This window comes from Mesoplodon bidens, assembly GCF_964165515.1.
Source record: "Mesoplodon bidens genome assembly, chromosome: 10".
Lineage (NCBI taxonomy): Eukaryota > Metazoa > Chordata > Mammalia > Artiodactyla > Ziphiidae > Mesoplodon > Mesoplodon bidens.
This window is the reverse complement of record NC_138172.1, coordinates 90,813,197-90,829,753: the sequence shown is the minus strand read 5'-3', so window position 1 is coordinate 90,829,753 and position 16,557 is coordinate 90,813,197. Positions and strand designations below refer to the sequence as shown.

Genomic DNA, 16,557 nt, shown 5'->3' with positions numbered 1-16,557 from the left:
TTCAGCCTGCTGTCTTTGTGAAGTTTTTTTTCTTTCCTGCAGTTCTGAAGTGAATGAGAAAGCCTGTTTTTCTTTTTATAGCCGTAAGAGCTCACCCTGTTACTCCTCAACAAGGTTCATATGTGTGTCCAGCCCTGAACTCTGCTGTTGTGTTACCTCAACCAGGATGCTGCAAATTACCTGTGATACAGTGAACACAGCCCAGACTAGAGAGGGACTGGGGCTTATACGGACCTTTCCTGTTTGGTCCGGGAGAAAAGCCTTCCTCTAAATCCTTTTCTGGTTGGAAGGTACATCTCCATTCACTTAAGTTTGCAGACCTAAGCACAATGCAAAGAGATTAAATTTCATTTTCCCAAGGAAGCAGGTGGATACAGCCTGTAACTTAGATAACGGCTTGTATAGCATGGCCTTGAAGAAGCAACTCTTTTCTTATCTCCTCTTCTCTCACTTCCATCTGTCTTCAATGTGGTTAACAGTATGGGACTGGCCAAAAGAATTGCATTCCCTTATCTTGCTGACCACAGCAATCGCTCTTTGTAATCCCAGAAGAAGAGTGTCAGGTGGTTATGAACGGGCTAGAAGGCTGAAGGACAGGAGAGAGTGTTGCTAAAACTCCCTTCACCAGCACTAATATCCCGCACTTTAGTCCCTACCATGCACAAAGCTGTCCTTTCCACAGCTCTGGAAATCCATTACATAAGAAGAAAGTAGGACAAAGATTGAATTTTAAGAGCACTTTCTAGAGATGATACTAAACGCTTCATTTATCTTTGAAACCTAGAAAGAACTTCAACGAATTATTTGCAATTTTTCATCGTGTTAGTCTGGTTTGGAGGGGAATGGTGATGGTCAGGGCAAAATAATTCTCTTTGTAAATCTATTTCAGGTTTCATAACCTGATTATAAACACCTTCTTAAATTTGGCTTGTTACATATATAAAATCAAAACAAAATGAATTTTTCATTCCAAGAATAATAAATTGGTTGGTTTTCATTTCTCTAAACTTAACAGAAAAGCACACTAGGGTGAAGTTAAGGGAAATGATCCTCTTATTTGTTTTTGCCATAGGTCTTTGTAAGCTTCCAGAAGGAAAATCAATCAATTATGAAGTATAGACTGAGTGCCTACAATGTGAACTGTTACACCAGCAGTCTCCAACGTAACCTTCAGGGCTCCCAAATTTTCTACAGGATTAACCTTCTAGGCTCAGCACCTCCCACAAGATCTTCATGCAGATTAACCCGTGACCTCTAGCTTTGTGACAGGACTATATTTATGTGGCCTTCTCAAACTTTATTGCATTACAACTATGGGAAAATACAGCTGCATGAAAAGGTATGGCTACGTTAGATTTGACCCAATGCTGGAAGCCAGAAGCACTTTGTCAGTGGTCATGTCAAAACAACAGCAGTAGAATATATCTGAGAAAGCATCTGGCTAATGTGTTTATGTAGTGAACTGAGCATAAGGTGAGGACAACTTCCTAGAGTAAAGAACTGCTCAGAGTGTATTCATTATCCCCAAGCGCTTATAAGTATCAGCACAACAAAGCATATTCCTCAGAGTGCCATTCTAAATTTCACCAGAAATCATTTTTTAATGATTTCCCCCACCATACACACTTCATGTACTAGAGTGAATGAATAGATTTGTTAGGGAGAATTTTTCATGCTGGGTTCAAAGACTTGTTGAAGAAAGATACTTTATAATTAGAGTTCATGGTTTGCACCTGAAATAACTGCATGGCTCATTCTATTTTGTCTTTGTATTTCAAAGAGTCAGGCGCCCCCAGATGGGAGACCAGGATCCAGGGCAATGATGGTGTTCTGAGTGTAGTAATGCAGAAATCCCTTATATTGACCCATTATGAAAGGATGATCCAATGTCATAAGTGTCAGGGAATAAAAACCAAGGAAAGAAATTCAGGAACTTGGCAAAAGTACAATGCAAATGAGCATGGCTCCAATAATTACTACCCTCGCCCACAAATGTTGGACTGATGAGTCAACCCAAACTTCAGCATTCTCTCCAACAGCCACAAGTGTGAGAGATCCACTCCGAGAAGATACCCTTATCTGTGACTTCCTTCCTCCTCCTAGGAAGTAGTGGCAGTAGCTGCTAGGGAGAAATGAATGAAATGGGAAAGGTCCAAAGGGCCTGACTCAGAAGGATGTCAAAACCGTATATCACTTGGGGGAGATATCTAGACCTTAAGACTATCCCTCTGTGGGAATGCGGCATGCCTCCTTATTAGATGGGGTGAACCCTGGCATTGTACATTTAATGGAACCTAATAAGTGCCAGAGACCGGGTATTCTAAGATAGATTGCAAATTACCTCAGAGAATTAACATTATGCAAATATATATATATATATATATATATATCTTTTATTCTATTAAAAAAGCTACCCAAGAACACAAGTTTAATATATCGAGAATGAAGAGAGATTATAGGCTTAAGCAAACAAATTAAGGATGAAAATAACATCATTAGAGAACTAACAAATAAATCAGAAACAGCAAGAACCACAACACACATAATTGATAATTACAATGAGGAAAAGTTTAAGGTAAGCAAAGGGAAGGCTCATGAAAAAGTACAGAGATTAAAGCAACAGACAAAAGCTAATAGAAATGGAAGACAGATAAGAATGATCCTACGTATGCCTACTGGCATCCATAAATTTAAAAACTCAGCAAATTGTAAAGAAAAAGCATTCAAAGGCATGAAGAGAATTTCCCTTGAACTGATTATGCTTTTGGCTTATATGTAAAAGTTCATCACTGAATCCAAAGTCACTAGATTTTCTCCTGTGTTATATTCTAGAAGTGTTATAGTTCTTCATTTTATATATAGGCCTATAGCCCATTTTGAGTTTTTTTTGTTAAAAGTGTAGGATCTGAGTTTAGATTATTTTGTTGTTGCATATGGATGTCCAATAGTTCCAGCACCATTTGTTGAAAAGACTATTCTTTTTCCATTGAATTGTCTATTTTCCTTTATCAAAGATCATTTAACTATATTTGTGTGGTTCTATTTTTGGTTCTCTATTCTGTTCCATTGATCTATGTATCTATTGCTAACACCACACTCTTGATCACTGTAGCTTTATAGTAAGGAAGTCAGATAATGTCAGCTCTCCAACTTTGTTCTTCTTCTTCAGTATTATGTTGGCTATTAATTTTTTTTTGTCTTTCCAGAATAGTTTTGTTGATATCCACAAAATACTTTCTGGGATTTTGATTGGGATTTTATTGAATCTATAGGTTACACTGAGAGGACTTGCTATCTTAACAATATTTAGTCTTCCTATCCATGAACTTGGAATAACACTCCATTCATTTACATCATCTTAGACTTCTTTCATCAGAATTCTATAGTTTTCCTCATATAGATCCCATAAAGTGCCACTTCAGGACATCACATCAAGGATATGTAATAATGATGACTCTACTTTCATTTGTGATAACAGTAATTTGTGTTTTTTCTTCTTATCCTCATTGCTGTAAAGGTAAGATATTTTCTCCCCTCTGGCTTCTTTCAAAATTTTCTCTTTGTGTTTGATTTTCTGCAGTTTAAATGATATGCCTAGGAGTTTATTTTTTAGTGCTCACCATGCTTGGTGTTTTCTGAACTTCCTGGATCTGTGGTGTTATGTCTGTTGTTAATTTTGGAAAATTTTGGCCATTATTAATTCAAATGTTTCCTCTGTTACATCCTGTCTTCTACTCTGTTATCCCAATTACCTGTATGATATACTATTTGTAATCATCTCATAGACTTAGATATCCTAGTCTTTTTTTTTTTTTTTTCATCTTTTTCCCTTTACATTTCAGTTTGGGAAGTTTCTACTGATATATCTTCAAGCTTATCGATTCTTTCATTGGCCATATCCAGTCTCTTGATGAGCCCATCAAAAGAGTTCTTCATTCCTGTTACTCTGTTTTTGATTCCTAGCATTTCCTTTTGATTTTTAGAATTTTATCTCTCTGCTTACACTATCTGAACTTTCATATTATCTACCTTTTCATTAGAACTCAACACATTACTAATAATTATTTTAAGTTCTCTATCTGATAATTCCATATTTGTGTCACATCTGGGTTTGGATTTGAGCCTTGCTTTGTTTCTCCAGACTGTGGTTTTTCTTTGCCTTTTAGCATGTTTTGTAATTTTTTTGTTGAAGTCCTAACATAATGTATTAAGTAATAAGAATGGTAAATGTAAAGGTAAGTTGGCCTTTGATGTGAAGTTTTATGTTAATCTGCCTAGGAGCTGGGCTATGTGTAATGTTTGCTGCAGCTGTAGTTGCCAGAGGCTTCAGTTTCCTCTAGTATTTTTGTTGTTGTTGTTCTCTGATGTCTTTGGTTTTCCCTAAGAATTCCTTCTTAAATAGGGCTTCTATCTTGCAACTCTATCGGTTGTAAATTACTGCTATTTTACTGGAGCCCTATTGACGTGGTGGTAAGGTGTCAGGGAGGGAAAATATCAAATAATCTTATGTTTATATCTCAGTCTTTTTCTGGGCCTGTGTCCCTGAATCATGACCTTGAGAAGATTCTTGGCCCTTTTTTCTTCCCTATGTAATATAGCAAGCCTAGACAGGGCTGGAGTTAGCTAATTGACCTTTTAGCAGGTAGATGAGGCTCTTGTTTCCCTTGGAGAGTAGGTGTTTCTTATGAAAAAACACTCTCGGTATGTGTCTAAATGGTTACTTTTCACCATCCCTGCCCAAGACACAAGGGGATTTTTCTTGGATCTTCAACTCTTGAGAACTTGGTGGGATTCCTGGAGGTGAAACTGTGGTGGCCTAAGACTGTGTCCCCAGGAGTTTCTCATTCTCAAGCTAATCCACACTCAGCCTCCAGCAATTCATTTAAATTACAATTTAAGTGTTTTACCAGTTTATGGCTCTAGCATCTTCTGCCACAGGTAAACGTACCTTAGCTGTGATACTCTTTATTCAGTAGTCTCTGTAGATTTCAAGGTGGCAGTTTACCCTGTGACCTCAATTCTGTGATGAGTCTAAGTCAGTGATTTTCTGATTAGTCAGTTATTTTCTTGTTCTAAGAATGGGAGTAATGACTTCCAAGCTTTTTACATGATAAGGCTGAAAACAGATGTCTCTAAACCTAGATTTTTTAGAAACCAACACCAGTGCTCTTAACTACCATGCTATACTGCTTTCTATCCCCTCTAATGGTCTTTCCATTCTATTGGTTAAATTTTAACAGCTTCAAAACATACCAATACCTAATATCCCCTTCTTATGTCTTCTCTATTCATGTTTTTTCTAATGTATCCAAAACTTTATTTTATTTTATTTTATTTTTTTTTTTTTTTGCGGTACGCAGGCCTCTCACTGTTGTGGCCTCTCCCGCTGCGGAGCACTGGCTCCAGACGCGCCGGCTCAGTGGCCATGGCTCACGGGCCCAGCCGCTCTGTGGCATGTGGGATCTTCCCGGACCGGGGCACGAACCCGCATCCCCTGCATCGGCAGGCGGACTCTCAACCACTGTGCCACCAGGGAAGCCCCAAAACTTTATTTTTCAGGAAGGTTTTTAATTATTTTGTCAAAACCCCAGAATTAAATATATTTAAGTGGTACTTGGAACAATATTTAGACCTGTAAATTTAATATGTCAGAATTGATATCTTTATAACAGTCACTCTTACAAGAACATGTGATGCATTATTTGATTAACCTTTCCTGATATCTTTAATAAATTTTATAGTTTTTTCTTTGTATGGCTCTTATGGGCTATCATGTTGAATTTATTAATTGTATTACAATCCAAATGCTCAATTTCCTTGTTTAGTTTTCAGATACTTAGGTTGACAAAGTTTGAGTGTGTTAAGTTACCCCATTAAAGTTTTTAAATCTTCCAATTTGGATTTTAAATATGTTATGGTATTTTAAACTACCTTGTAGGTTTTTCTATAAAACCAACTAGCTCTCTTTAATTTAATCCATGATTCACCTTAACATTTTTTTATGAATTTCTGTTCTTGTTTCATAGACACTTTTTCCTCTATTTTATGAGAACATGAATAGATAAGAGAACATGTTACAGAATAATTTTCCACTCATTTTGTGAATTATACTTTTCTGTAAATTTTCAGAATAATACTTCCTTTCTCTAATGATGAATTTTCCTCTTGTTCTTTAAATTTTTTTTTAATTCATATATTTGCTCACTTAACAAACATGTGATGAGATTTTTTTTTTTTTTTCTTTTTGCGGTATGCGGGCCTCTCACTGTTGTGGCCTCTCCCGTTGCGGAGCACAGGCTCCGGATGCGCAGGCCCAGCGGCCATGGCTCACAGGCCCAGCCGCTCCACGGCATATGGGATCCTCCCAGACCGGGGCACGAACCCATATCCCCTGCATCGGCAGGCGGACTCTCAACCACTGCGCCACCAGGGAGGCCCGTGATGAGATTTTTTAATTATGTTTCAGCCTCTGAAATACGTGCTCCAGTCATGAAGCAGAGAATATTACAGTGAAGACAGGGAATTAAATGAGTGAGTACAATATGATAATACTGTGATTGAGGTATGCCGCAAAATTGCTGTTAAATCTTGATTATGTGATCTTTCTAAATGTCCACTTCCTGTGTTGTTAAAGTGGGAATAAGAACAACACCTGTCTCTTAGGATTATTGTTAAAAGCAAATGAGGTCAAACATTTGAGAGGTCCATCAGGTTGCCTGGCCCAGAGCAGTTGTTTAAATACTGTTAGCTGTTATTTCTGTCATGAGCAGCTCATCATGAGCCCCTTATCTAAAATTCTACCATCAGTCATTTTCTGCCATGATGCCCTGTGTTATTTCTTCAAAGTACTTATTACTATATGACATTCTCTTATTTATTTGTTTGTTTACTGATTTATTGATCTTTCTTCCCATCAGAATGAGAGTTCAAGCAGGCAGGGGCTCTGTTTTTATTGCAAATGCTTGCTTTTGCCCAGGGTCTGGAAAAACAGTGTTTAATCAGTAATGAATAAATAATTAAAATATTTATTTCTCTAATAACTTTACTTTCCCAATTATACGGAAACTACAGAACTGTATTTTTAAAAATCTCATCTTTGAACATTTGAGAAAAAATGCTTTGAGCATTTCAGTGAATTTTCTTCCTGGGTTTTCCTATGCATACACCAGTTAGGTCATATTGTTCTTACAGTGCTGTATCCTGCTTTTTCCTCACTTAACTTTACAACCCATGTGTTTTCCTTATATTTCAAAACTCCTTTTCTCACGGATTCAAAATATTATAGTATATGCTCACCTATTGAAAGCTTAATTATTGTGTATGAAGTATTATACAATTTTTCCAGCAACCTACAAGTATAAGAATAGCATAATTTTAGTTATTTACTCAAAAATAATAATTAAATCTCTATTATATGCTAGGAATATGTACAAGAACAAGAAAACATTGTCTTTGCCCTCATGGAGCTAACATTCTATGGAGAAGACACAGTTTATAACCATCTCTCAATTTCTTCTACCATAATAATGGTAAGTTTTACAGAGGACATATATAAGGTTTTAAGCGTCTATAAAATCTGGGGGTGGGGAAGGTGCTATCAGAAAAAAATGAAGGGAAATGACATTCAAAGTGAGAGCTGATTGTTGATTAGAAATTGGGCCGGTGAAAAGAGGAAGGGTGATAAAGGGAGTGGAAGGAAGAGAATATTTGGACCTGAAGGAAAAACAGGAGTGAAGGCCTTGATGTGGAGATGAGCACTGGATGAAGAAAAACAAACAGTAGAATATGGAGAGCATAGGAGAGTGAGGGTGTTACCTGTGTACCTGGGTCAATTTGATGTAGTCTACATACCTATATAACACCCAGAATAGTACCAGGTAGAGGTACTGAGAAATAAGTAACAAAGTATAAACTATAGATCCACAAAACGTGGAGCTCACATTCTGAGCTCCACATTTTTCTAGTAGTGATCATGTGCACTGACTCATCACCCAGCCCTTTGGTGACCAGAACATGTACGTACAAGCCTGATCCCCACGATCAATAGAGCTGCTCATGGTCACAGAACCAATCCCTTGTGTATTAATCCATGGTCTTAGCCTTAGGGATCCCACGCTCTCATCAGCTAAATGAACCTATCTCAGTGAGATAGAGGATAGATAGATAGGCAGATAGATAGATAGACAGATGATAGATAGATAGATAGATAGAATTGCTCTTTGTTGAGAGTAATTCTTACTCAAAATGGTGTCATCTCTGGCTATTTCTTTTTTGTAGACTTCAAAGAAAAGTGATGAATAGCCTCAAAATGTTTCTTAAAGCTTTGAGAAAGATGGAGTGTGAATTTTGTCCTTCATAAAACTGCAGTTGTGCTAGTAAATAAAAATTGAATTTTACGGTGCAACTCTAATGAACATTTGTCACTTGGAAATTAAGATCAATAGGAAAATACTGAGAGGAAGGAGTCATGTAACATTTGTATTTGATACTTAGACATTGACATTACTCAATTTTTATACCTATACTTATAAAGACAGCATGTAATACCTACACTATGAGATGTTATTATCCCTATTACAAAACTGGTGAAATTGAAATCCAGATATATATGTATTTCTAGTGATAGATGTGCATATACACATTTCTAATGATACATAGCTATATACTAGGCATCTCTATCATTGGGGTACAAATCTTTTACCATGTTATGAAATTTGTTATAAATTCCCAGACATATTTTTGATCAAAACAGTTTATATCATGACAGATCATCTATCCACTATGATACATTTAATAATCTGAGGCTTGGATTGGTACAGTAGATTATTTAATTTTATGTTCATTAGCGATAATTTTCATCACTGTGGTCTCCCCATGGACTTGGAACAGATTGAAACTGAAAAAAAAGTAGCATCTCATACCCCAGAAGTCCATATATTAGATAGCCAGGACTCCAGAGATGTGGCTAGGGCAGCAGCATTCCACTTAATGGCTCTCAAAGAAGTTGTCATCAGGGACTGTACGTTTATTTTGATGTACTCAACTCAAACAGCAGGGAGGCAGCTTAAGAATATCTGCCTTTTTGGCAAATTGTATAAAAGCCTTTTACCAGAAGGTCTGGAGACAGCAAGAGCCATAGCAAGCAAGATGGTTACACTTCTGAACTTAATTTGAATTACTATTATTATAGTAAAATAAAATTTACCAAATGAACATTTAATGGTATTGGGGCAAGGGAAAGAAGCAAAGCTTTCATCAGTAAAATCTGGGACAGCTGCATCCCTCACAAGATTCTCTCCTGTGAATTGTAAGGCTTTTATAACATGTGACCTTGTACTATTTAGAAAAAAAGAGAGTATTCCTCTAAGAGCCAAGATCTAAAACATAAAACACAATTGATGTTTCATAGAGTTTGGAGACGGTATAATGAACCTCTTAAGTTAGAAAATGATACCAATTCTGACCTTTAAGCCCTGGAATAGAATCTGGCGATGGATGAGATGGAAGTTTTCCAAAAAATTAACCTCAGCCTTCCCTTGAATGTAAATATTAGGCATTAGTTCTGGGAATCTGTCTTTGGGTTGCAACTTTTCTCTCCTTATTTACTGTGTGCTAGATGTCTCTGAGGTGGGTCATGATGACATAGTAGAAGAGAAACATAAAAGCACCTATTTAATCAGCATCTGCTATTTATTTGCCTTGCACGCAGCATCTGCTTACTGTCATAACACCCCTATGAGCCTGGCATTCCGCTGATTGGGGTGAGGAAACTGAGATAGAGAAGATGTAAGTAATTTGTGGAGCTGGGACATGATCTCTAGTTAGCTGATTCTCAGGCTCATGTTTAGTCACTGCACTGTACTAATTCGGAGACAATCTGTCACCTTCAGACTTACTTTTAGTTGTCCTTTGAATAAAAACTAAAATGTCAGAAAACTAGTTTGGTGGCTGCTCTCCAAGCTAACTTAAAAAACAGCAGTCTGTACACAGTCCTGTAGGGCACAGTGGAGGGTAAAGAAGAAATATACGGTAGAACTCAAAGGATAAGACATTATTGACAATTACAAGAGCTGAATAACAAAAAGAATAACTGACACTTGTGGAGACTTTTCTAAGTGGAGCACACTCTCCTGGGCATGTTAGATGTATTTTAACTCTTATAAGCACTCAGGAGGGGTAATAATATGATCTCTCTTTTTCTGATGAGGAGATCTTAATCTTATAGCACAATAAGAAAGTTTCTAAAGGTAGAATCTAAACTCCTGCCCAACAGACTCTCCCAGAGTCTGGGATCTCCACACTCTATTGCCTTAGAATGATTTGACTCGACTTTCTTTCCAAAGGGATTGATTCTAGCTTTCCTTAAAAGTAAAGGATACTACCAATATGTAGCTGCTTTGAACCTGTTTGAGGGAAAGCAAATAGCTCAGAAAGGAGACCACTCTTTCATTTCCTTAAAACATCAGAGCAGAGTGTGGCCAAAACTCAGAGCAGAGTGTGCCATTACCAGCAGTATGGGGAAAAAAATGTTTAGGAGGACATTTACCACTTCCTGACCAGGATATGCCCTGAGGGATTCAATGTATATTCCTCTGCATATGAAATTTTATATAACAGGTTTTCTCATTAATTCTACCACTTTTCCTAATTCCTAGTTTTGCAGACAGATAAGGCTGCATTGTTTTCATTTTAATAGTTTTGATATGGCAATACATTTACATTATTCAAAAATAAAACAATTACAAAATACAGAAATATGTACAGTGAAATGTTTTCCTCCTACCTTTGATCCCCATTTCTCTCCCACAGTCGTCAACCCGCATTGCCTGACCCCAGGAAAGCACTGTCTACTATGTATTCTTCCACAGTTTCTTAATACATAGGTAAGCAAATATGAATATGTATTATTTCTGTTTTTAGACAAAAGTTAGCATTCTGTACACATTGCTCTGCACACTCCTTTTTTTCCAATTAATAATTTACTCGGAGATTTTTCTATATCAGTATATGGTTTCGCTCTCTGTCAGCGTCACTGCCTAGTGTCCCATTGTTTGGGTGATTATAATTTATCTAATCCCCAGTAAATTCCTGATGGACATTTGGATTGCTTCCAATGTTTTACTGTTACAAATACTGATACACTGAATAACCTTGAATATATTTCATTGAACACATCTGCAGGTATATCTATAGGATTAATTCCCAAATTGAAAATGTGTCAAAAGTTACACAAATTTATAATTTTTAATAGATATAACCAAATTCCTATCTGTAGCAACTGTACTATTTCAGGGCTTCCCAAGCTTCTTCCCATCATAACAGTCAAAGTGTATAAACTGGAAAAGATTTGAAGCCTTATAAAAGATTGCCTGTGGCCAAAGGGAATAAGCCTACTAGTTCTAACTGACCAGGATCTATCCAGCCGCCATAGGCTGAGATCAGTATCTCCCAGCACCTGGGCTGGAAAGTTCTGTGGCTACATGTTTGTCAGCAGTGCATGATGCCTTCTTCCACTTAGCTTCACCATATGAAGAGTTATAAACTTTGGAATTTGAGTTAACCCAATAGGTTAAAATAATGATATATCTATTTTCCATATGTTTCAGTGTTTTTATAAGCTTTCTGACTGTCAACTGTGCAATCTATTTTTTTCTATTCAACTGTTTGTCTTTTATTATTGACTTTAAGAAGCTATTTGTATATTAAGAAATCTCTGTGCCTATGATATGAATTACAACTATTTTCCCCCAATTTATATTTATCTCTTGACTTTATTCATGGTATTTTGTTTTGTTACTTTTGCTTGCAGAAGTCTCTCTTCTGTTTTCTTATGTTGTCTTTTCTTATGTTTGTTTGGATTTTGAGTTGTTGGTTAAAAAAGACTTTTCCCACTTCAGATTTACAAATGAATTTTCCCACTTTTTCCTACTGTTTTTAAGACTTTACTTCTTCAAAAAAAAAATTTGATTTGCAATTGTTCCTGATGTTTGGTGTGAAATACAGATTCAACATTTTGTTTTACCCCAGACGGGTTATACTACAACACCATTTATTGAAAAATCCATCTTTGCCTTCACATTTGCTTCAATCTTTCTTCATGTGGGTTTGTACACTTTTAAAAAATACTTTTATTTATTTTATGTTATTTTTTTGGCTGCATCGGGTCTTAGTTGCTACATGTGGGATCTTCGTTGAGGCATGCGGGATCTTCCACTGGGGCAAGTGTGCTTCTCTCTAGTTGTGGAGCACAGGCTCCAGGGTGCGTGGGCTCTGTAGTTGTGGCATGCAGGCTCCATAGCGTGTGGGCTCTGTAGTTTTGCGGCACGTGGGCTCTCTCGTTGAGGCACAAGAGCTCAGTAGTTGTGGTGCACGGGCTTAGTTGCCCGACCAGGAATCAAACCCATGTCCCCTGCATTGGAAGGCAGATTATTTACCACTGGACCACCAGGGAAGTCCCGGGTTTGTACACTTTTTAAAAGTTTATTTCTAGAGATATTGTTTTGCTTGTTTTTGCTGTTTTAAACGTTTTTCCCATTATGTGTTCTAACTGCTTGCTTTTTGTACATAATAAATTTATTGCTTTCTATTTATTAATGTTTATATCCTATTACTTCCCTGAATTGTTACTCTTTGTAGTGTCTTAGTTGATTCTCTTGGATTTTCAGACGTACCATCATGTCATTTCCACATAGTTACAGTTTAATAATGTTTATGCTTCTTGTTTTCCTCTGTCTTGTCTAACTGTGTTAACTAGTAATGCCAGTACTTTGTGGGAAAATAGAGGTGATGGTCTGCATTCTTGTCTTGATCATGATTTTAATAGGAATGCCTCTAGTCTATCTCCTCTGAGCCTGATGCTGACTTCTGGATTGAGATAAGTATATGTTTACTGTGTGAAAAAGGTGTCCATCTATCCTTATTTAACTGTGTTTGAAGAATGGCTCTTGTATTTTGCCAAATGACTTTTTATCATATATGAAAATGATCATAATTTTTCTCTAACATTATAAACTCTATACATTTCCTAATAATGAACCATCCTTGTACTTCTGGAATAAATTCCTCTGTCATAATTATTCTTTTTATATGCTTTTGGATTGCATTTGCTAACATTTTCTTTGGAATGGTTTTATAACTGAGATTTTTTTATAACTGAGATTAATCTATAATTTTATTTGTGTATAAAACATCTTTGTCAAGTTTTATTATCAATTTTATACCATTTTTCCCCAAAAGTAATGTTAAGGAATTCATTTGTCTACTATTATCTAGAAAAGTTGAAATAGCCTTGGTTTTATTTGCTTTTAAACTCCCCTGTGAAAGTGTCTAAACCTGCAGTTTTGCTGGGAATAACCTTTTGATCATTTTATCTTTTGCTTCTATTGAAATAGTTCTGTTTAGATTCTTATTTTTTGATGTCATTTAGTGTAAATCATATTTTCCTTAAAAAATCTATTTCATCCAAGTTTTTCAATTTAGTCTCTTAAGATTCTTTAATTTCCTTAGGTCCTGTGTGGCTAATTCTCCCTTTACTGTTTAGTTTTGTTTCTTTGTTTGTTTTTATTTGCAGTTTTCTCTTTCCTGATTAAGTTAGCTAATGATTTTCTGTTTTTCTAAACAACCAGATTTTGTCTTTGTAGATTAGATCTACCATTTTTTCTAGTTCACTAGCATTAGAAAACATAGTTCATAGGGTCTCTGTCACAATTAATCAACGCTGTCATTTTAACACAAAAGCAGCCCTAGGCAATATGTAGATGAATAAGTATGTTTGTGGTCCAATAAAACTTTTTTATGGATACTGAATTTTGAATTTCATACAATTTTCACATGTGAACTATTATTGTTCCTTGTTTTCCAACCATCACATAAGCTGTAAGTACCATTCTTATTTTGTATGCTGTACAAAAATAGGCATTGGACCAGATTTGGCCCAGAAGCTGTGATTTGCTGGTCTCTACTCTACCTAATATATCTTTAGATACATATTTCTTTACATAGTATCTATTAGTTCCCTAATAGGAATAATAATGACAATTTTCCTGTGTTTTCTTCCTATACCCTTCCTTGCTCCATCTTATTTTCTTTATCAAGATTTTCTTCCTCATTGTTTTACTTTGTATATTAAATAAGCCTATATTTCCATTATGTGAGTTATGAGCATTGATAATCTTTGACCCTGAGCTATCACAGAGGCGTTAACCCAAAAATGTACCCACCTTCTTTCACCTCTCCAGTTTTGTTGGGGGTTTTTTGTTTGTTTTTTTTGCGGTATGAGGGCCTCTCACTGTTGTGGCCTCTCCCGCTGTGGAGCACAGGCTCCGGACGCGCAGGCTCAGTGGCCACGGCCCATGGGCCCAGCCGCTCCGCGGCATGTGGGATCCTCCCAGACTGGAGCATGAACCTGTGTCCCCTGCATCAGCAGGTGGACTCCCAACCACTGCGCCACCAGGGAAGCTCTCCAGTTTTTTTGATATGTAATATCTACCTTGTCAGATGATGCAATAATAATAATTATTATTATTTTTTGCCACATTCTACCAACATTTGTTCTATCCTCAATTTGGGGAGGGGCAGTAAATAAACTCTATGCTGACCACCAGTTTTATTGTCATATATTTCCCACTCACCTCTGAGGTGGCTGAAGGTTATCCTCCAGTATTTTCCTTAAAAGGAGCTTAGACTTTATATGTTTAAAACTTAAATCTTGAAGATAATTTTACCTGGTTATAAGATATGGGTCTCTTCCTTTCTTTTATTGAATACCTTTTATACATTGCTGTACTGATTTCTGACCTTGTTTGTGGCTGTAGTGAAACATGCAGACAGCCTGGTTGTTTTATTTTATCCTTATATATAGTGTAATCTTTTTTCTTGATCACTAAAATGATCCTTTTGTTTAAATCTTGAAGTTTCAGTAACATTATTAGCATTATTAACATTATTAGCATAGTTTATGGTGTTGCTCGATCTGTTTCTTTGATCTGTTAGTATTCCCTAGTATGTTGTCCTCCCAATGTAAAAATTCACAACATATTAATTTTGGAGATGTTTTCTTGAATTATTTCTTTAAAGATAAGTTATTTTCCATTTTGTTGCTTTTTCAGAGATTCCAATTATATGTATGTTGGATTTTTTATTTTTGCTTGTTTTCTGTATCTCATTTTATCCCTACCCTTTTTCAGTTGTTTTATTTTGTTAGTTCTAATTCATTGTGTTTACTCTTCTCATTTCTATCATCTATTTCCTTTACTATATTTGCCATAGTGTATATCCTGGATAGAGCTCCTTGCATTTTCATCTTTATTTATGTGCTGATTTTGGTTTTTCTTCACTTTTTCCTGAGTTCTACCAGTTCAACTTTCATCTCCTCCTGTTGTAATTCCCTCTCTTCTCTGAATTCTAGCTAGTGCTCTAAATTTATAAAGGGTACTGATTAATTTTTTTACTTATTGGTAAACTTTGAGGTCAAATATTTAGTCTCTGTGTCACCATTTTTCTTGTGAATATTCATTTTGGAGTGAGTTTTGATGCTGTTTTTCACATTAGTTTTCATGTAAGAATTTTGTATGGTTGCTGTGCTGGTTCTTTTCATCTTATTTGTCATTGAATGAGTTGGATTTTCTTGGATTAGTATCTCTACAGAGTTTGTGGGAAAGAGAGGAAGCTGCTGCCAGAGTAACCATTGAATTTTTACTACAAAAAGGATCTTTATTTGCTGCCACAAAGATAGAGAGTTCTCTATACAAGTTTGGCTCAACTGTGTGTGAATGTGTTGTACCCCTAATCCCTCTGATTCTCTGAGTCAAACTGTGAAGGGTGGGATTCTGTCAAAAGCTTGTTGCCTGCAGTTCCAGCAGAATTTTTTTCCAAAAAAGATTATAAATTTTAAATTCAAGATGAACCCCTTGCCTTCAAGAACTATAATTTTGCTATTATACTTCGAGCTCTACTTCTGTTGGGCCCCTTCTCACTCTTGATGTTTCATATTTTCACTGCCTCCCAAGAGAATCCTAACAATTTTTTACAATTCCAAAATCCCTTGCTTTTTTTGGATTATACCTGTCTTCCAGGTTTGATAAAAATTAGAGCTCTAGAGGATTATTGCTATTGTTCTTCTGTTGCTATTGTACGATGTCCAGGAGCAAAGAGGAACTATGATGACTACTTGCTCAGCCATGTTTATACAGGGATTCTATAATGTTGTGCTTTGAAAGAGTTAAGCAAGAAAGGGAACCTATGTCTAGCTTCCAACAGATGGAGTATAAACTCTAAAAAGCGAATACAAAACTGTGATGAGACCATGAAAATTTGAAATCTCCAAGAATAATCCTAGAGTAAAAATAAAGAATCAGCATAAATTATAGAAGCTGTAAGAACCACAGGAATTCAGATAAAGATAAAATTGAGTGTCGACAGGAGCAATGATTGAAGGGGTTATATGGGAACAGAGATTAGAAGGATTCATTGGAGGCTTGAGCAAAGTTCACTTGTGCTCTTCCCTATAACTCTGGTCTAAGAACTTTGGAAAATTCGTTCTCACTTACCATTCTGTGT

At 36.2% G+C, this 16,557-nt stretch overlaps 1 long non-coding RNA gene across 1 annotated transcript; it reads left to right on the top strand.

Annotated features, from left to right (window-relative positions):
• Positions 1-6,515: 6,515 nt before the first annotated feature.
• Positions 6,516-10,889, top strand: LOC308624094. Its single transcript, XR_014016923.1, has 3 exons — positions 6,516-6,531; positions 7,422-7,529; positions 10,810-10,889. It is a non-coding gene; the product is annotated as an uncharacterized lncRNA (long non-coding RNA).
• Positions 10,890-16,557: the final 5,668 nt, after the last annotated feature.